This window comes from Oratosquilla oratoria, chromosome 31 (genome assembly GCF_046742065.1).
Source record: "Oratosquilla oratoria isolate Oo_2021 chromosome 31, ASM4674206v1, whole genome shotgun sequence".
Lineage (NCBI taxonomy): Eukaryota > Metazoa > Arthropoda > Malacostraca > Stomatopoda > Squillidae > Oratosquilla > Oratosquilla oratoria.
Window position 1 is genome coordinate 45,419,073 of NC_134807.1, and position 18,597 is coordinate 45,437,669.

Here is an 18,597-nt window from a genome sequence, read left to right on the forward strand (position 1 = left end):
TATATATAAATATATATACATAATATATATATATATAAGATATATATATATAAATATATATATACATATATATATAAATATATATATATAAATATATATATTAATATATATATATATATATATATATGTATATATATATATATATATTGTTATGGCTCAGGCTGAAAAGATATTTGTTAACCACAATGGCATACCGAGTGCCCAAGCCACAACAAAGTTAGAAGGGGGATATAGAACGGATCAGACATTTGGTATGCCAAAAGACATTTAATATTTCAGTATGAAATATAATCAAACATACAACATAAGTTAACAAAACAATAATAATATTAATCCTAACACATAATAGGAATAAACGGGGAATGAGATATGTAGAATGTTTGAGAATGGGTAAAACTGAAACCTGGCACGTCGAGTCGTCGGTTGTCCAAGCAATGATTACTTCAATCCAGAGGTGCGAAGCTGGCAGCTAGCTAGAAGCGAGTCTGTTGAGTGTGGGGAATGCCTAGCTTTATATAGGGGAACTAGGCTGACGTCTTGGCCAGTGATTGGCTGAGGGCAGTCATTCAGACATAAGTGCTGAACTACCGCTTGGCTGCGGAGCGACCGAAGTGGGAGGTGGAGGAGGAGGTTGACTGCTTGTTTCTTCGGAGTAGGATGGCAGTGTAGTAGGAAGGGTGTCATTTAGGTGAATGGGTACTTTGACACCTGGATGGGGTACCGTGTCACCTGGCAAGGGGTAATATCGTGACACCCCCCCACCGAAGACCTCCGAAGGGGAACACGAAGGAGGTTAGCTGACTGGAGCCCGGGAGAGAGTATCTGCTATGATGTTGTCAGGCCCTTTTATGTGGTGGATATCTAGATGGTACTCTTGTAAGGTTAGAGCCCAACGAAGAATCTTCTGATTCTGCAGGTTTGCTTTCTGAATAAAAGCGAGAGTATTATGGTCGGTGAATATCTTGATGGGTGTTGTTGATGACTGGAGATAACACCGAAACTTCTTGATTGCCAGGACGAGGGATAGGGCTTCCTTCTCTATGGTGGAGTAGCTCTCTTGATGTTTGTTGAGCTTTGCCGAGAAGAAGGCCACAGGATGGAGAATGGTGGAGGTAGGATCAGGTTGTAGCAACACTGCGCCCACTCCAACTCCACTGGCATCTATTTGCAGGTGGTATGGTAGGTGGTAGTTCGGCGTCTTTAGCACCGGTTCGATAGTCAGGAACGATTTGATGTTCTCGAAAGACGTCTGGCAGGATGGGGACCACTGGAAGGATTTGGCCGAGCTGGTCAGGTTGGTAAGGGGAGCCGCGACGGTGGAGAAGTTATTGCAGAAGCGGCGATAATAACCGGCCATCCCAAGGAACCTCATCACCTCCTTCCTTGTCCTTGGTGTAGGGAAGGCTAGGATCGCTTCTACGTTGGCTTTCTTAGGCCGCACCGAACCACCACCTAGGTAAGTCAAGGTCCCTCGAGCAAACACGGACTTCTGCAAATTGATCACCAAGCCCGCCTCCTTCAGACGAGGGAATAGACCATCTAGTCGGGTCAAGTGGTCTTCCCAGTTGTCAGCTACCACCACCACATCGTCGAGATATGCTCCTACTCCAGGTAGACCTTGGATGACAGCATTGATTAACCTCTGGAAGGTAGCAGGGGCATTAGTAAGTCCAAATGCCATCACTCTGTATTGGTACAGACCAAAAGGGGTTACGAAGGCAGAGATGGCTTTCGCCTCTTGGGTTAAAGCTACTTGATAATAGCCTTTGAGCAAGTCTATGGTAGATATGAAACGGGCATCACCTATCATATCTAGTAACTTCAATAAGGGGCAACGGGTATGCATCCCGGACGGTGACATTGTTTATCTTACGATAGTCTGTACACATACGAAACGTGTTATCTGCCTTTGGTACCAAAAGGCAGGTTGAAGCCCAAGGGGAATGACTAGGTTCTGCCAAACCATGATCTAGGAGATACTGGACTTCTTTTTTAAGGATTTCAGTCTTTTCGGGGTTTAAGGGATATGGACGCTGTCTAATGGGAACTTGATTTGTATCTTTTAACTGAATATTATGTTGGAAAACATTGCATAAGCCTGGGTGGTCTAGGGTAATTTCTGGAAAACGTCTAATGACTCTGATTAATTGAGTTTTTTGACTTGGGTGAAGCCCAGAGAGATTCTTATCCAGGTGGTGCAATGTTTCCCTATTGGAGAAGGCACTGTTGGGCAGGGGGAAATCTGTAGTTGGGGTGCCTTCGTCCTTCGGCAGTGTTACAGGATTCACAATAGATATGGGCATGGTCTTGGTATCCTCCTCTGGTGGTCTGGAAAGGTAACGTTTGATAAGATTTATGTGTACCAGCTGCTGTTTTTTCCTTCTGTCAGGAGTTTCAATGATAATATTTAAAGGTCCTTGTTCTAGGATCTTATATGGACCAAAGAACTTTTTATGAAAAGGGTTAGTTGATGGAGGGAGAAAGGCTAACACCATATCTCCTACCTTGAAAGTTCTTACTTTGGAGGTTCTATCATACTCCAACTTACTCATTTTCTGGAACTGGGAAAAATGGGCTTTGCACATAGCTCTCACCTCCTGCAATTTATTGATCAAATTCTGAATATATGAATTAACATTAGTTTTCTCTTGATTTGACTTAAACCATTGTTCTTTGAACAAGGTTAAGGGTCCTCTTAAGGATCGCCCGTATAACAATTCAAAGGGTGAGAACCCCATGGCCTCATGGTTAGCTTCTATTATGGAGAAGAGAATCCAATCGAGGTTAGAGTCCCAACTGGATCCTGTATCTAGGCAATATTTGCGCAGCATGGCTTTCAGCGATTGATGGTACCTTTCCACACAACCCTGAGATTGCGGGTGGTAAGCGGAGGATGTAACATGCTCTATCCCTAACTCCGTAAGGACCTGGTTGAAAAGAGAACTAGTAAAATTGAATTTGTCTAGGGATTCCTTTAGAGGTAAACATTGACAATAAGGGTTTAATGATTGATTGGGCCGAAATTGATTTAAGAGAAAATGCCTCCGGGTAACGGGAAGCCACATCGACAACAGTTAACATGTATTCATTACCCTTTTTTGATTTAGGTAATGGTCCCACACAATCTATAATTATTTTATCAAAGGGTTCCTCACTGATAGGAGTGGGCTTAAGTGGGGCTTTAGGAATTTTTTTATTTGGCTTACCCGCAGCCTGGCATTCGTGACAGGTCCTGATGAAGTTAGAGATGTCTTTTCGCATTCCTGGCCAGAAAAAATGATCAAGTATTTTGAAGTATGTTTTCCTCACTCCTAAGTGTCCTGCGAAACCATCATGAGCTAATTTCAATACACTATTTCTGACTGAGCGAGGAAGTACAATTTGGTGTTTTTCTGCCCATGTTTGTATACTCTCATCAAGATTCCATCTTGAAAATAGAAGCAAGGGGTGGTGTCTATGTCTGCTTTGGTTGTGGCTATGTGTAGTAAGTAGGAGAGTGTATCATCCTTTTGTTGAGCTTGGACGAGTTCGTCCTTGGTTAGTGTTTTGTTGATTAAATCCTCCTTACCAAAGGACGGAGGAGAGGTGGGTAAGGACTTGAGTAAGGATGAGGAATGTGAGGGTGGAGAAAAAGACGTTACCTTACTTTGGGATCGAGTTACACCACAGGCTGGAAACACATGTGGACAACTCTCATCCAATTCAAGAGTGGGACTTGCAGGTAAAGGTTCACCTACTGTCCTTGGTGGGGGAACGATTAGGGTATCAGCGAGATCGTTACCCAAGAGGAACTTTATCCCGTGAATAGGTAAGGATTCGTGACGTACTGCAACTTGCACTTGAGAAGTAAGGAATGCACACTCTAGATAAACTTCTGCTAGGGGGTAAGAAGTTTGACTTGTAAGATCAGACAATAAAACTTTTTCCACCTGTAAATGCATTGGATATATTGGGAATGACATCTGAGAGGAGAATTGACTGGGCTGCCCCTGTTTCCCTAAGTATGGTAACGGGGTAATTAGGACCACCTTTATATAAAGATACTCTTCCTTGGAAAATGTATGGGTCAAAAGAAGTATGGGGATTATGAACATTAGAGGCTGCAATAGGTTTAGATTTGGCATTATGATCTTTAAATTTGCTTGAGGTTTTACAACCTGGATGATTACATTCTTGAATGGAGTGACCTGTCTTTTTACAATAACTACACTGTACTGGCTGGGAATCACGATTATAATTTATGTTACTTCCTACTTTACCACCTGCTCCTTCAGGGCGATAACCAGAAGAGGATCTCACAATGGGGCTTTGCCTGCGAGTTTCGCTTCCCCATGTCTCTATCATCAAGGCTTGGGCATCAGCTAACTCGGCGGCCTGGATCAGGTCTTTTTCCCTATTATCTTCTACATATCTCAAAATGTGAAAGGGGATTTTACTTTTCCATTCCTCCAGGACTATAATATTGAGAAGTTCTGAAAAGGTAGTTACATTTATAGCTTCTAACCATTTTTTACACTAAGTTTTTCTGAGGCAAATTCAACATAAGTTTGAGCATGAGATTTTGTTAAAGATCTGAATTTTTGTCTATAGCCATCAGGGGTTAGAGCATACGCATGTAGAACCTGTTTCTTAACGAAATCGTAATCGTCGGGCCTGTCTAAACTATTGTACACCTGAGGAGCTTTTCCTGTTAATTTTGGAGTATTGTAAGACAGTCATCTTTGGGCCACACCTGTTTGAGAGCTATAGCTTCAAAGGTTTTGAAGTAGCTGTCTACATCCTCTGGTGAAAATGCAGGGATTAATGAAGACAAATTACCTACATTCAGTCGTAGTCCTTTCTCCTGAATGTCTAATTCTCTTTCTTTGCTTTTCTCTTGTATTGTGATTTCCTTAGTTTTGATTTTTTTTTCATTTCTAATCTCTCTCTTTCCAATGCTAATTTCTCTCTCTCCAATTCTCTTTCATTTTCAAATCTTTCTCTTTCCAATTCTAATTTTAATTCTCTTTCCTTTTCTAATTTTTCTCTTTCCAATTCTCTTTCCTTTTCTAATTTTTCTCTTTCCAATTCTCTTTCCTTTTCTAATTTCTCTTTCCAATTCTAATTTTGAATGTTCTAATTGAAACTGATATTTTAGTCTTAATTGTTCCAGTTGCATATTGTCTGCTGGTTGGGTTGTCGGGGATTGTCTGGTAGGAGATTGTCCAGGGCTAAGAGACTTGGCCGTTGCTCCATTCTGGTCTTTTGGGAATGTCAAATTGGGAGTAGTCTGTGTGTCTATGGCTCCTGTCTCTATTATTCCTAATTGAACCAGCTGTTCTACCACTATTTTCTTTATTAGTCTTTTGGGCTTTGAGGACCGAATGTCTATGTTATAGTATCTTGCTATGTCCTTCCAATCATCTTTTGTAACTTGTCCCTGTAAGGTTACATACGAGGGATTGGCCACAAAATCTTCCAATTTGAAGATTTTACCGAGACTTGATAGACTAAGACGTGTGGGTTTAAACAAGAATAGCCCTTCGATAACGTAAACAGGCCCTCTGATTCCGGGTACCGTTATACCCATCAATCTAGCCTATGGTTTTGTTCGTGTGAAAAGATGCTCGTCTATATAGAAATTTATTTGATAGCGAGTGATACTTGATATAGAGACTTGAATGGATACTGGGATATTTGGATGGAGTATTCGATTGAGACAGGCATCCAACTAGAGATACTTGAACGAAATGAAATGAGACTTGGGTAAGGATGAATACTCCGATACTTGAGCGATATTTGATACTTACGATACACGAACAAAATTAGTCTGGAGGAGTGGAAAGAAACACTGTCAAATCCTAACCACTGATAGAATCCATTGGTGTGGGCTAAACACTTAAATGGGAATGAATTCTATATGGCTGCTAGTCCCGCTTGTTAATTATAAGTAATTTTGTGGTGTGTACCAAACGGGTCGTTTATTCCCGTAAGACTTTAAACGACACTCACAAAATTAAACATTGTTGGTCAATTTTCGACTCTTAGAATTATGATTGCATTCAATATCTAGAATAATGATTGCATTTAATACTGAAAATAAATGTTAAGGCACTGTCCTGAAATATGATGATTAATGAAAAGGAGGGGGGGAGGAGGTAACAACTTACTCAGTAGTTACGTGGAACAGTTACTGAGATCCTAGGCATTGGTCGCCACATGTTATGGCTCAGGCTGGAAAGATATTTGTTAACCACAATGGCATACCGAGTGCCCAAGCCACAACAAAGTTAGAAGGGGGATATAGAACGCATCAGACATTTGGTATGCCAAAAGACAGGACAGTATCAACCATTTAATATTTCAGTATGAAATATAATCAAACATACAACATAAGTTAACAAAACAATAATAATATTAATCCTAACACACAATAGGAATAAACGGGGAATGAGATATGTAGAATGTTTGAGAATGGGTAAGACTGAAACCTGGCACGTCGAGTCGTCGGTTGTCCAAGCAATGATTACTTCAATCCAGAGGGGCGAAGCTAGCAGCTAGCTAGAAGCGAGTCTGTTGAGTGTGTGTGGGTGTGGGCGTTTTTTTTTTTTTTTTATCTTTAAGGCTATCGACCTATAATGAGGTCATTAAGCCTGGTGTGAACCTGCGATCCTTTTTAATCTACCATTATAATTTCCACAATAGTCCTGTAGTGCGCAAATAAAATAATACTTTGTCAATAAGTAAACGGTCATCGGTCAAAAGATTTGTAGTGCTTAGCTGAATTTTTTTAAGTTTACAGTGTTGTATAAGCGCTTGGCGCTGTGTGTTGTATCTTGAGCAGTGTATGAGTATGTGTCTTATGGATAGTATAGTGTTGCAGGTGTTGCATTGGGGAGGAAATACGCCGTTTATGTATGGGTTTAGGTGGGTGAGGCGGGTCGAGTTCATCCTCAGTCTTGCTATGGCGATTTCCTCCTGTCTGTTGTTTCTGTATGATGTCGACCAGTCTGTTATGTATTCCTTTTGTTTGTGCAAGATGTCAAGGTTGTTCCACTGGAGTTGCCAGTGGGTGTGTAATTGTTTTCTTAGTATGGAATTGAAGGTTCCTATGTCCAGGGGTATGTCTGTAATAGAGTCTTTTTCTAAGGCAGATTTGGCTAAGGTGTCCGCTTTCTCATTCCCGAAGATCCCAATGTGGCTGGGAACCCAAGAGAGAATAATGGACTTGTTGGCCGTCGACAATGTGCTAATGATTTTTCCCCAGGAGAAAATTCTCCATATGGTTACCTATCTTAATTGCTTGCAGTGCGCTCAAAGAGTCTGTGAATATGACGAAGTTACTATGTGTGTCAGATTGAGCATTTTCTATGGCTTTGTATATGCCGAACAGTTCGGCGATATATATGCTCGTATGGTCCGGCAATCTGAACATCATCCGGGTTTTGGTGCTGTATAACCCTGTCCCAGTTTTGTGGCCGCACTTGGAGCCATCCGTGTACAGTGCCCTGTGGTCATTGTACTTGTTAATAATTTCTAGGGTCTTCTGTTGTAGTTCTTATATGGAAGACGATTTCTTCCTGAGGTCCTGGTTGGTGTTGACGTTCAGGGCGATGCTTTTCCACGGCGGTGGGTACGTATGTTCCATCTTTTCTATTGACCACAGTGGCACTGAATACTGCTAGCACAAGAATCGGATCCTGATGGAAAGGGGATTTAGGCTGGAGTTGGTGAAGTGCTCGTGCTGGTTTACCGTTTGCTTGCAGGGATGTCGTTGGTTGCGAAGCACTTTGGCGGCGTATCGGAGTGTGAGGTGCTCGCACCTGTAGTGGAGGGGTGGTACATTTGCTTCAACCTCCAGCCTCTCGATTCTTGTGCAGCTTAATGCTCCAAGTGCTATTCTTAGGCCTTTGTTTTGGATAATGTTCAGGGGTTGTAACGTGGTTGGTGTTGCCGAACCATTAATCTGACACCCATAGTCTAATTTAGATCTAATTAGGGACTTATAAAGCATTAGCAGGGATTTCCTATCTACTCCCCAATTTGTGCCCGTTAGTTTACGTAGCAAATTAATTCTCTTGTTGCACGCATCAACTAGATATTTTACATGGGCCTTCCAGTTTAGCCTGGAGTCCAGTTTCAGGCCAAGGAAAAAGGTTGAATTTTGTACTGGAATGGGATTACCATGCATATTTATTTCTGCCTGGGCTCTGCGTGAAAATACAATTACTGTTGACTTTAATTCCGAAAACTTAAATCTCCATTTGTTAGACCAGTCCTGGAGCGAGTCCAAGGCCAGTTGTACACGAGAGCCGGAAAACTTGGCGTTCGGTGAGGAATGCCAGATTCCGACGTCGTCAGCGTATAATGAGTATTTAAGGTTCCGAGGTGGAGCGGGTAGAATATCGTTTATGAGTAACATAAATAAAGTGGGACTTAACACACTTCCCTGTGGTACGCCATTTTCTTGTGTGCGTACTGTTGAATAGTAGTTTTGATTTTTAACCGAAAAAGTTCGTTCTTTAAAAAAAAATTGAATGGAAATAGGGATATTCCCTCTAAGGCCAAGTGCATAGAGTTTTTCGAGGATACCACGTCGCCATGCCATGTCGTAGGCTCTTTCTAAATCTAAAAAGCAAGCAACAAGCTATTCTTTCCTCTCGAAAGAGGAGAGGATATCGTGTTCTAAGTTGACCAAATGGTCAAGACTAATTCTCTTTTTCCTGAAACCACATTGGGCAGGAACTATTAAATTTTGAGACTCTAGAATGAATTTTAATCTGTTATTGGCCATACGTTCTAATACTTTGCATAAGCAGTTGGTAAGCGCTATAGGGCGATAAGAGGAAGGACTCTTTGGGTCCTTCCCCTTTTTTGAGAATAGGTATGACGTAGGCATGTCTCCATGTTTTTGGGAAGTCTTGACTAATCCAAATTGCGTTGTATATTTCTAGTAATTTTTCCAGTGAAATTGAATTCAAATGTTGCAGCATCTCATACCTAATCCCATCTGGGCCAGCAGAGGTTCCTCTGCACGAGCTTAAGGCTTGTTCAAACTCGTGTAGTTGGAAGGGGGTGTTATAGTCATGGTGTGTCTGTGTATGGAAGATCAGTGGTTCTGCTTCCCGTCTTTGTGTTGTAAAAAGGTTGGAGAATAGTTATTCGTGTTGCTTGTTTGCGTGAATGTGTCTGCGATTGTGTTTGCGATGTCCATGGGAGCATCTACAAACGTGTTTCCAATGGTCAGGGTCTTGATGTTAGGGGTATATTTGCCGTCGATTTTTCGAACGGCTGACCAGATTTGTGTTAGAGGAGTGTTTATGTTTATTGTGGAGATGTAATCACGCCAAGACTTTCGTTTGGCCTGTTTGATGGTTCTACGGGCCTCTGCTTGCGTCTTTTTAAAAGTAATAAAGTTTGGTGCAATGGGGTTATTTTTAAAAGTTCGGTAGGCCCTATTCCGCTTGCAGAGTGCTTTTCTGCAGTCTGATGTCCACCAAGGAACTCTATGCTTGTGAAATACCGAGGTTTTTGGTATATACTTAAGAGCTGAATTCAAAATGGAGTTTGATAAATTTGATATCTTGTTATCCATATTATCCCCTGTGATGTTGACGTTGGTGGTTGTGCGATATATTTCCCAGCTGGCTTTTTTGATGTTAAATTTGGGACAGGGAGGGGGTGGGTTGTCTCCGTAGGCTGGAGTAGGCGTAGCGTGGTCACCCCCTATTTTTAGGATTACTGGGAAATGATCGCTAAGCATGGTGTCGTCATGCGTGCTCCATTGGAGAATGTCAGACAACGCAGATGATAATATGGATAAATCAATGCATAAAAAGGAACCCCTAGTATTGTCTACAAGAGTGGGACTGCCAGTATTTAGGAGGACCAGGTTGTTGTTATTGAGCATCTCGTCCATCTGCTCCCCTCGAGGAGACGTGTGGTTGCTACCCCACGTGTGATGGTGGGAGTTGAAATCTCCCACTATCAGTTTGTGGTGGGGTAGTTGTTCTATTAACCCGTTTAATTCCTCTAGTGGGAAACGAGGGTCGGGAGGTAGGTAAAGGGAGCAGATGGTCACGAGTTTGTTATGCAGCTTCGTTTTTATAGCGACTGCTTCCAAGGTGGTGACCAGTGGTAATTCCACTTGGGGAAGGCAGTCGCTGACTGCAACTGCGACCCCCCCCCTCCAGGCGCCAACCTGTCCTTCCTATAGGTGGTGTAGTTCTTAAGTTTGAACTCGACACTGGGCTTAAGATGAGTTTCTTGTAGACATATAACTGAGGGGTTGTTGAGTGAGTTAGAAATTATTAAGTCATTTAATTTACTTCTAACACCTCCGCAATTCCACTGGATTATTTTTATTTATTTATTTATTTATTTTTAATCTGCTTCGGTTTCTTCCTTTCTTGGCCTTAGTGGGAGAGGTGTGTTTAGCCCCGGATGAACGGTCTGGGCTAGAAATAGGACTTAAAAGTCGTTTTTGGGAACCGGAGATCTCCATATTGACATCCTCTTCCGTACGTGTGGGCACACGTTTGGAAGGCACTGGGATGGCCGGGGAAGGAAGGTGCGAGTGAGTTTGCTTGTTAGTTTGGCGGTGTTCTTTGTCCTTGGAGTGCTTGCTCTCAGTTTGCGTTTCAATGGTTCTGTAAGTTTTCTTTACTGCCGAAGCATAGGAAGTTGCTCCGGAGGTACTAGTTGGGGTAACTAGTCTTTCCATCACACGCTTCCTTGCTTCGTAAAAGGATATGCCACAAGTTGCTTTTTCCGTACAAATTTGTTTTTCTATATTGAAAGTGGGACAGTCTCGGGAGGTGGATGCATGGTTGTTATTGGAGGGGCATTTAACACATTGAAACACCTTAGCAGAGCAAGCATTCATAGGATGTTCGCCTGCACACTTACCGCATATGACTGATTGTTTGCTGCAGAATTTGGCAAGGTGACCATATTTGAAGAATTTGTTGCAGCGTAAAGGGTTAGGGACATATGGTCGTGTTGGGACATGAATGTATCCAATTTTGACGTGGTCAGGGAGGGTTGAATTAAAAGTCAGAATTATGAGGGGCGTGTTCACTCGCATGTTCCTTTCTCGGTCCAGTCGCGTTATAAATTTAACATCTAATATTCCTTCAGATTTCATCTCATCGAGGATGTCACATTCTTCCATGGTCATCAAATCTCTGCAGTGGATTACTCCTCTGCAGGAGTTGAGTGACCTAGGGAGGGATGCAACAACATCGAAGGAATGAAACTTCCTGGCCTTGAGAAGATCGCGTGTAGCTTTCCCAGAGTTGGTGGTAACTTGGAGGTCTCCGCTTCTAAGTTTTTTAACTTGGCTTATATCATCGGTAAATTGAGAAAGACATTTTTTAAGCATAAATGGGTTGAGGTCAGCTAATCGGGTCTGGTCAGAATGAAGAAACACGTGTCTAGCCTTGTCCGGGTCGATATTGGGGTCGTCAGGGGAGGTCTTCCTAGTTGGCAGGGATGGAGTTGAGGACTCCATCCTGCGCGTCGGGGTGGGGGGACGAGCCCCCTGTTACACAAAAATAAAATGTGCTCAGCAGAGCCAAAGAAAATAATATAAAGGGGTCACACAGTTTCCTTTGGCGACTGGTGACAGCCGCGTGGTAGGACACACTGTGTGCCCAGTGGTTACGGTTTCTACACTACTCTAAACTACGATAGAATGTTTCTAGATTTCGCCGGGCCGGACGACGAAGAAGTCTCACGAGCCAACAGGGGCTCGTGCGGATCCCGGAGAGCTAAGAAAATATGAAAATGACGAATAGGAAAAGCGCTGGGAAATGCCCAGAAGTGGGTGGCAGTGTAACTGCCAAGGCAAAGCTATCCAACGTAAAGTTGGATTACGATTACAAGTCAACTCTAGAGAGTAGCTCTAGCGAGATTGACTGTGCTCGTGTAATTATCGTCTGTCTGCTGCCAAGGGCTGCCGACGTCTAATGTTGAGTGTGTGTGTGTGTGTGTGTGTGTAATTGGGAGAGAGGCTCCCACGGGCTTTGGTTGTGAGCCCGTTTGGTGGGTGATATGACGTACGAGTGTGTGTGGGCCCAGCCACACACACTCGTACATTCACAAGATGTGCACACGCATGAGAATGCGCATGCACATCTCCGTGAATGCACCCTTCTCGATATAGCTGTATTATATAATAACTGGTGACATCTTCGTATTATAAAGTAGATAAGGGGGAGGGGGTGATCCAATGTATGAGTGTGTGTGACCTTGGCCACACACACTCATACATATATTGGATGTGCATACGCATGCAATATGCGTATGCACATCACCATGAATACACCCTTCCTGACAATGAGCATATATTGAAATAAATGGGGGGGGGTGATTCAATGTATGAGCGTGTGTGTCCTTGGTCACACACACTCGTACATACATTAGATGTGCACACGCATGCAATATACGTATGCACATCGCCATGAATTCACCCCTCCGAACAGAGACACATATATATAATAATTACAGGGGGGGCTGGCACTCCACCAGCCGACGCAGTTCGTAATCGCTAAGGTGGCGGCATAGGCGACGCACAAGACCCTCAGATGTTGTCGGAGGCCCTCTCCTCAGAAAAGCAGTTGCGGGGCAATGCTGGAGGTAGTGGTTCAGGGTGGCTTCGGGGTGGCGGCAGTGATTGCATCTTCTTTCCTCAGGAGTGGAGTTCTTAATTTCCCAGAAACAACGGTCCTCCAGCCGCAGACGGAAGAGCAGAGTTTCCACTTTTCTTGGTGTGGAGCGAGGAAGTACAAGGGGCTCATAGTCTGTGACTGCCCTGTACCACCTCGCCCTCTCTGACACCTCTGCCTCCAGTCTGTGCTGAAGGAACCGTTGTACCTGATTCAGAGCCCTGGTGCGTAGGCGCAACTGATTTCTACTGAGAGGGACGACAACATCGATTTCGGGTCTTTTGCGCGCCGCTTCAGCCGCGGCGTCGGCTAGCTCATTTCCTGGGACGCCTACGTGGCTTGGCACCCAGTTGAGCGTAACACTCCTGCCTTGCTGATGCAGCTTCAGCAGGAGTGCTAGGATGGAGGTCAGTAGGCGTACATTGTCGCTGGGCTGTATCGATTCTAAACTGCCTAGCAAGGACTGTGAATCCGTGTGGATCACCACAGGACCAGCTCGAGATATTAGAGCATGCTCTAACGCTCCTTGGACCGCTATGGCCTCAGCTTGGAGAGTGGACGCATGATCGGATACTCTCCTGCCGTAGGTCAAACCATCCGTCACAAAAGCAGATCCCGCACTGCGAGGCCTGTTGGGGTCTACGGAGCCATCCGTGTAATAGACCGCCGTTCCAGGTCTCGACAGTGCGCGGACGCCTTGTAGGGCCTGCGCTCGTACTCTCTCCTGGTCACATAACTTCTTCTTATTGGGAAGCTTTGTGACAACGAAAGTTGCAGGTATCGACAGCCATGGTGGTGGGGGCTCGAACTCTGGATGTGGAGAGTCCCTACTTTGCTCAAGGAGAGTGCTGGTGAGCTTGAAGGAGTCCAGGATCCCTGCCGCCTGTGCCAGCCAGGTATCGGAATGGATAAAAGTACCCAACCGTCCCAGAGCTGTCACAAGGCTCTGACTCAGCTCAGTTATCCTGGGGCTCTGGACCAACTTGGCAAGAAAGACAACCTCCAGCCTTCTGACCCGTGATGTTAATGAAGGCAACGAAGCCTCCATTCGGAGGTTAACGATCTTAGTCCAAGGTTGAGCTCCTAGGATAATCCTTGCTGCGGCATTTTGGCAAGTCTCCAGGTCTTCAAGCTTGGCAGTCGCCACATTTATGAGAGCTGGGGCAGCGTAGTCCACCAGACTGCGGACTGCGTGCACATAGAATGTGCGAAGGACCCGATGCGTGGCACCGAGTGCCTTCCCCGTCATTGCTCTCATAACTGTGGTTCTTGCCTTCAGTCTCTCCTTGAGATAGGTAAGTTCCCTCTGAAAGGTGAGCCTCTCATCAATCCAGACCCCCAGGTACTGATACTGGTGAACCCAGTCCAGCCTAAGGTCCTGGATGGTGAGGTGCTTCCCCTCTATCCTGAGTCCTAGTGCCATAGCTTTCGACTTTGTAGGGGAGATCTTTAACCCCAACCTGCTACATTCCGTCGCCACAGTGCTTAAACAGCGTTGGGCCCTGTTGAAGCACTGCCGTTTCCCAGTAATTAAGAGCGCAATGTCATCTGCATAGCAGATGACCTTGCACCCCTGTGGTAGAGGTAGTTCCAGAATGTTGGAGACGAGCACATTGAACAGAGTGGGGCTGAGAACCCCCCCCTGTGGAGTGCCATTCTCCAACATTCTGGCCTCTGATATGTGACCTTGAAAGCGTACTTTCGCAGACCGGTGACTGAGATAGTCAGCAATCCAAGAAAGCAGCTTGCCTTTTACGCCCTTGCGAGCAAGGGTGTCTAATATCACAAGTGGACTGGCCAGCTCAAACGCCTTTTCCAGATCCAAAAAGACCACAATGGACGGTGTTCCACTGACAGCATTGAGGAGTGTTGCTATACTGTTTCCTGTGCCAGTGCCCTTGCAGTAAGCATGGATATGCTCATGCAATGGGCCCAGTTTCCACAGAAGCCTGTTTAGCACCATCCTCTCCGCTGTCTTTCCCATGCAGCTTGTCAGGCTGATGGGGCGGTAAGCACTTGGTTCCTTTGGCTTTGGAATTGGCGTTATGATTGCCGTCTTCCAGGCTGTTGGTAGCTTGCCAGTCCTCCAAGACGCGTTTATCACCCTTAGAAGTGCCTCGTCACCCGCTGGTCCAAGGTGGGCCAGCATGGAGTAGGTGACGAGGTCCTCTCCAGGTGCCGTGTCTGAGCTGGTCTTGTGCGTGACCCGTAGCTCCTGAATCGTAAAGCTAGCGTCAGTATCATCCGTTCGACTCACCATGTCCTCAACACCATGGCGCCTCACTCCTTGGAGGTCCTGCAATGTGTCTTGAACACACTGCGGGAGTGAGGTGCTGCTGGAGCGAGAGACAAACTCCTGCACCAGCCGCTTCGCCTCAGCATCAGGGGCATGATGAGTGCGTCGTGGTTGAGTCCTGCCAGTAGCCCTACGGAGCTTAGACCACAGCTCTGCTAGGGAGGTGTGAGCAGTAAAGCCCTCACACCATTCAAGAAATTTAGCTCTTCTGGCATCTGCAGCTATGACGTGAGCGTCATGTACTGCAGCGCGCAAGTTGGCCAAGTTAGTCTGAGTTCGGCGCCGTCGGAAAACACGCCTAAGCATGTTCACCCGATGGTTGGCCTCTCTCACCTCGGGGGTATAATACCAGCTGTTCTTATGTTCTCTGGGGGACTGGCGAGTCTTTGGGATAGCTCTGTTGGCAGCCACCTGAATGGCTGCAGAAAAGTCAGCTTCCAACGTTTCCACGTCCTGTGGTGGAACGTAGGACGCTGCCCATTCTTCAACAGACTTCTCAAACACTGTCCAGTTTGCCGAAGCTGTCTTCCACCTGGGAACAGGTAATACAGCTGGTATGGGTGGTGAATCCCGTATGTGCACAGAGACACCAAAGTGATCGCTAGTGACAATAGGATGCACCTCCCAGGTTACCCTAGGGAGGAGGGTGGCCGTCGCCAAGGTCAGATCAAGTCGTCCACCTTGCACGTGCGTCGGATTTCCATCATTCAACAACGCAATGTCAGGGCATTCGTCTAATATTGAGTTTAAGTGGCGCCCAGCGACATTGGGCCCTTGGGACGACATTAAAATTTCATGGTGGGCGTTGAAGTCCCCTCCTATGATGAGGAGCCTGTCCGCAGCAAGAGTACACACTTCTCCAAGGTCCAGTTCAGCTCTCGGGCCCCTGTATATGTTGTAGATGGTGTACGTTTCATGGGCCCGATGGAGTCGAACCGCAAGAACTTCTACACCATCCCCACATGATACAGGGTCCGTGATTTCACTGCAGGGGATGGATGATTTGACTAAGATCATGCACCCTCTAGCAGTGAGTGAACGAGGGAGGGAAAAGATGCGATATCCCGGAAATCGCACCTCGTCGCTCACCAATGTCTCTTGGAGAAGCATGATATCGTAATCATGCTCTTGCGCAAGCGCAAGGAGATACGAACTTTTACTGCGGAACCCGTTAAGGTTCCACTGTAGCAACCTCAAGTGATTATTGAACAGGGCGATGTTCTTCCCTGTCAGTTTCCATGGCGGTCTCATCTTGTTCTCCCCGGTTAGAGGACAAGATGGGTTGCGACTTTGAAACAGTGGGTGCCTTTTCTTCCTCATCAGAAGAGGAGTCTTCAAGCCTCAATGCAATTTGACGTGGGGGCCTAGCAGAAGACACTCTCCTGGTCTTAGATGTGGTGGGCGTGTCTTTCCCAATGGTGAAGGCGGGTGTGTTAGGCTTGGGGGAGGTGGAAGGGGAGGAGGAGGAGGAGGAGGAGGAGGAGGAGGAGGAAGAGGAAGAAGTGGTGGAAGAGGCAGGGGAGGAGGCAGGGGAGGAGGAGGTAGAGGGGGAGGGAGTCCTCTCCTTTCGCCTTGGATTCCTCTTCTCTTTAAGGAGCTTGAGCACATTCTTTACGGACCTGTTCACCAGCTCCAGCATCTTGCTGGTGTCATCATCGCCATAAGTCGAGGCGACAGCAGCAACAACGCCAGTCACTATCAGCTCGATGTCATCCTCTTTGAGGGGGATGACATCGGACGGATATTCAGGTGGAGAGGACCGTCTGTCCTGTGCTCGTGGGGTTGGTACGGGGGGTGTGGGTTTGGCTTTGGATTTGGGGTTGGGCTTAGAGGCAGGTGTGGATTTGGAGATGGGTGCAGGTTTGGAGGTGGGAGCGGCCTTTTTGGGAGCTGGTTGTGTCTGTGTGGGAGCTGTCTTCAATGTTGGGAAGTGCGCCTGATTGTTCAAATCAGGAGCACTGTGTGTAGGTGGTGGTGGTGCAGTGGCAGGAGACTGTTTCCTGCTGCCCCATACAAATGTTCCTGGGGGGCAGGTATGAAGTCCTGCTGCTTCTCTGTCCTCTCCTTTGAGGCAATGGCCTGCATCTGACGCACTGCGCACCCGGTATTCCAGGCGTGGTGCTTCTTCCCACAGTTCGGACACTTTGGAACAGTCTCAGTGCCAGCTTTGAACTTGTCGAGACAAGTCTCCGTGGCATGAGGCATGCTACAAATTCCGCACCTGTGCTGTTTAGCAGAGCACCTCGCCTGGTGATGACCATAGCGCTGACATTTAAAACAACGGAGAGGATCAGGAATGTACGTTCGTACATCATGCCTGCCATACCAACCCAGGTCGATGGAATCGAATGGTTCGCCTTTAATGGTAATAAGGACCTGGCGTGTCGGCGTCTTATCCCACCGGTGCATTCTCCTGGCCGCGATTACCCGTGGGTGTTCCTCAACAATGTCAGTAGTCCAGCAGGTATCGAAATCGTGTACCACGAGACGATGCTTCCGGTCTTCAGGATTTAAACGCTCCAAGTTCACCGGCTTACCATTGAGCGTCTTGGTCCTGTCCAACTCCTCGACGACGTCGTAGCTGCTCGGTAGCAGAAGCACGCTACCATCGCCGAGGGGTCGAAGGGACAAGAGCTGACCGTGGAGAGGGCCCTTCTCTAGTGCTCTCACCACTTCAAATGCCGTGTCGTATCCTGCCGAGGGTACGACTTTGAAAGTGGGGAGCCTGCCACCCTTAGCAATAACTGGGGCCATCACCGCGGCAGCTTCGCTACTCAATGGAGCCGGCGAACTAGGAGCGCAGCGACGCTTCTTGGACACGCAGGTCCATGACTCAGTGTCCGCCATGACGGCACTGAGAACGAGAAAAAGGAAACAATGCTAATCGTAATAGTGTGTACCCTATTGATCCTCAACAACTCGCAAAAAAAAAAGAAAAAAAAAAAAAAAAAAAAAAAAAAAAAAAAAAAAAAAAAAAAAAAAAAAAGGGAATCGTAATCTAAGGGCAGTGATCGCGGGCGTTACCTAGCGCGTTCGTACCGTGTCTTATCCTGTCTATCTGTAAGCAGTAACGAAATTACGAGGCTCGGTTGCGCGAGGGTGCGCGAGACCGGGCTAATGCTTGACGAAGGGTCCCCCCTCTCCCGCCGTGAAAACGATTTTTAACAGAACCACAAGGGCTACGCTAACCGTGCAGGGAGAGTTATCTGGGGCATAACCTGCCAGAGCGAGATTCCGCGAAAGAAGAGGGAATTGGCTCGGGTAGCAGGGCAAACGGATTGTGAGCGGCAGCACGACAAACAGAGCGAGTGACTCGGGTATTTGCGGCTGAATTCTTCAGAATTACGTGGCGAGACGACGAAGCGAGAATGTCCATCCAGAGCGGAAAATCTTTTCTCAGTGTTGAGTGTGGGGAATGCCTAGCTTTATATAGGGGAACTAGGCTGACGTCTTGGCCAGTGATTGGCTGAGGGCAGTCATTCAGACATAACTGCTGAACTACCGCTTGGCTGCGGAGCGACCGAAGTGGGGGGTGGAGGAGAAGGCTGACTGCTTGTTTCTTCGGAGTAGGATGGCAGTGTAGTAGGAAGGGTGTCATTTAGGTGAATGGGTACTTTGACACCCGGATGGGGTACCGTGTCACCTGGCTAGGGG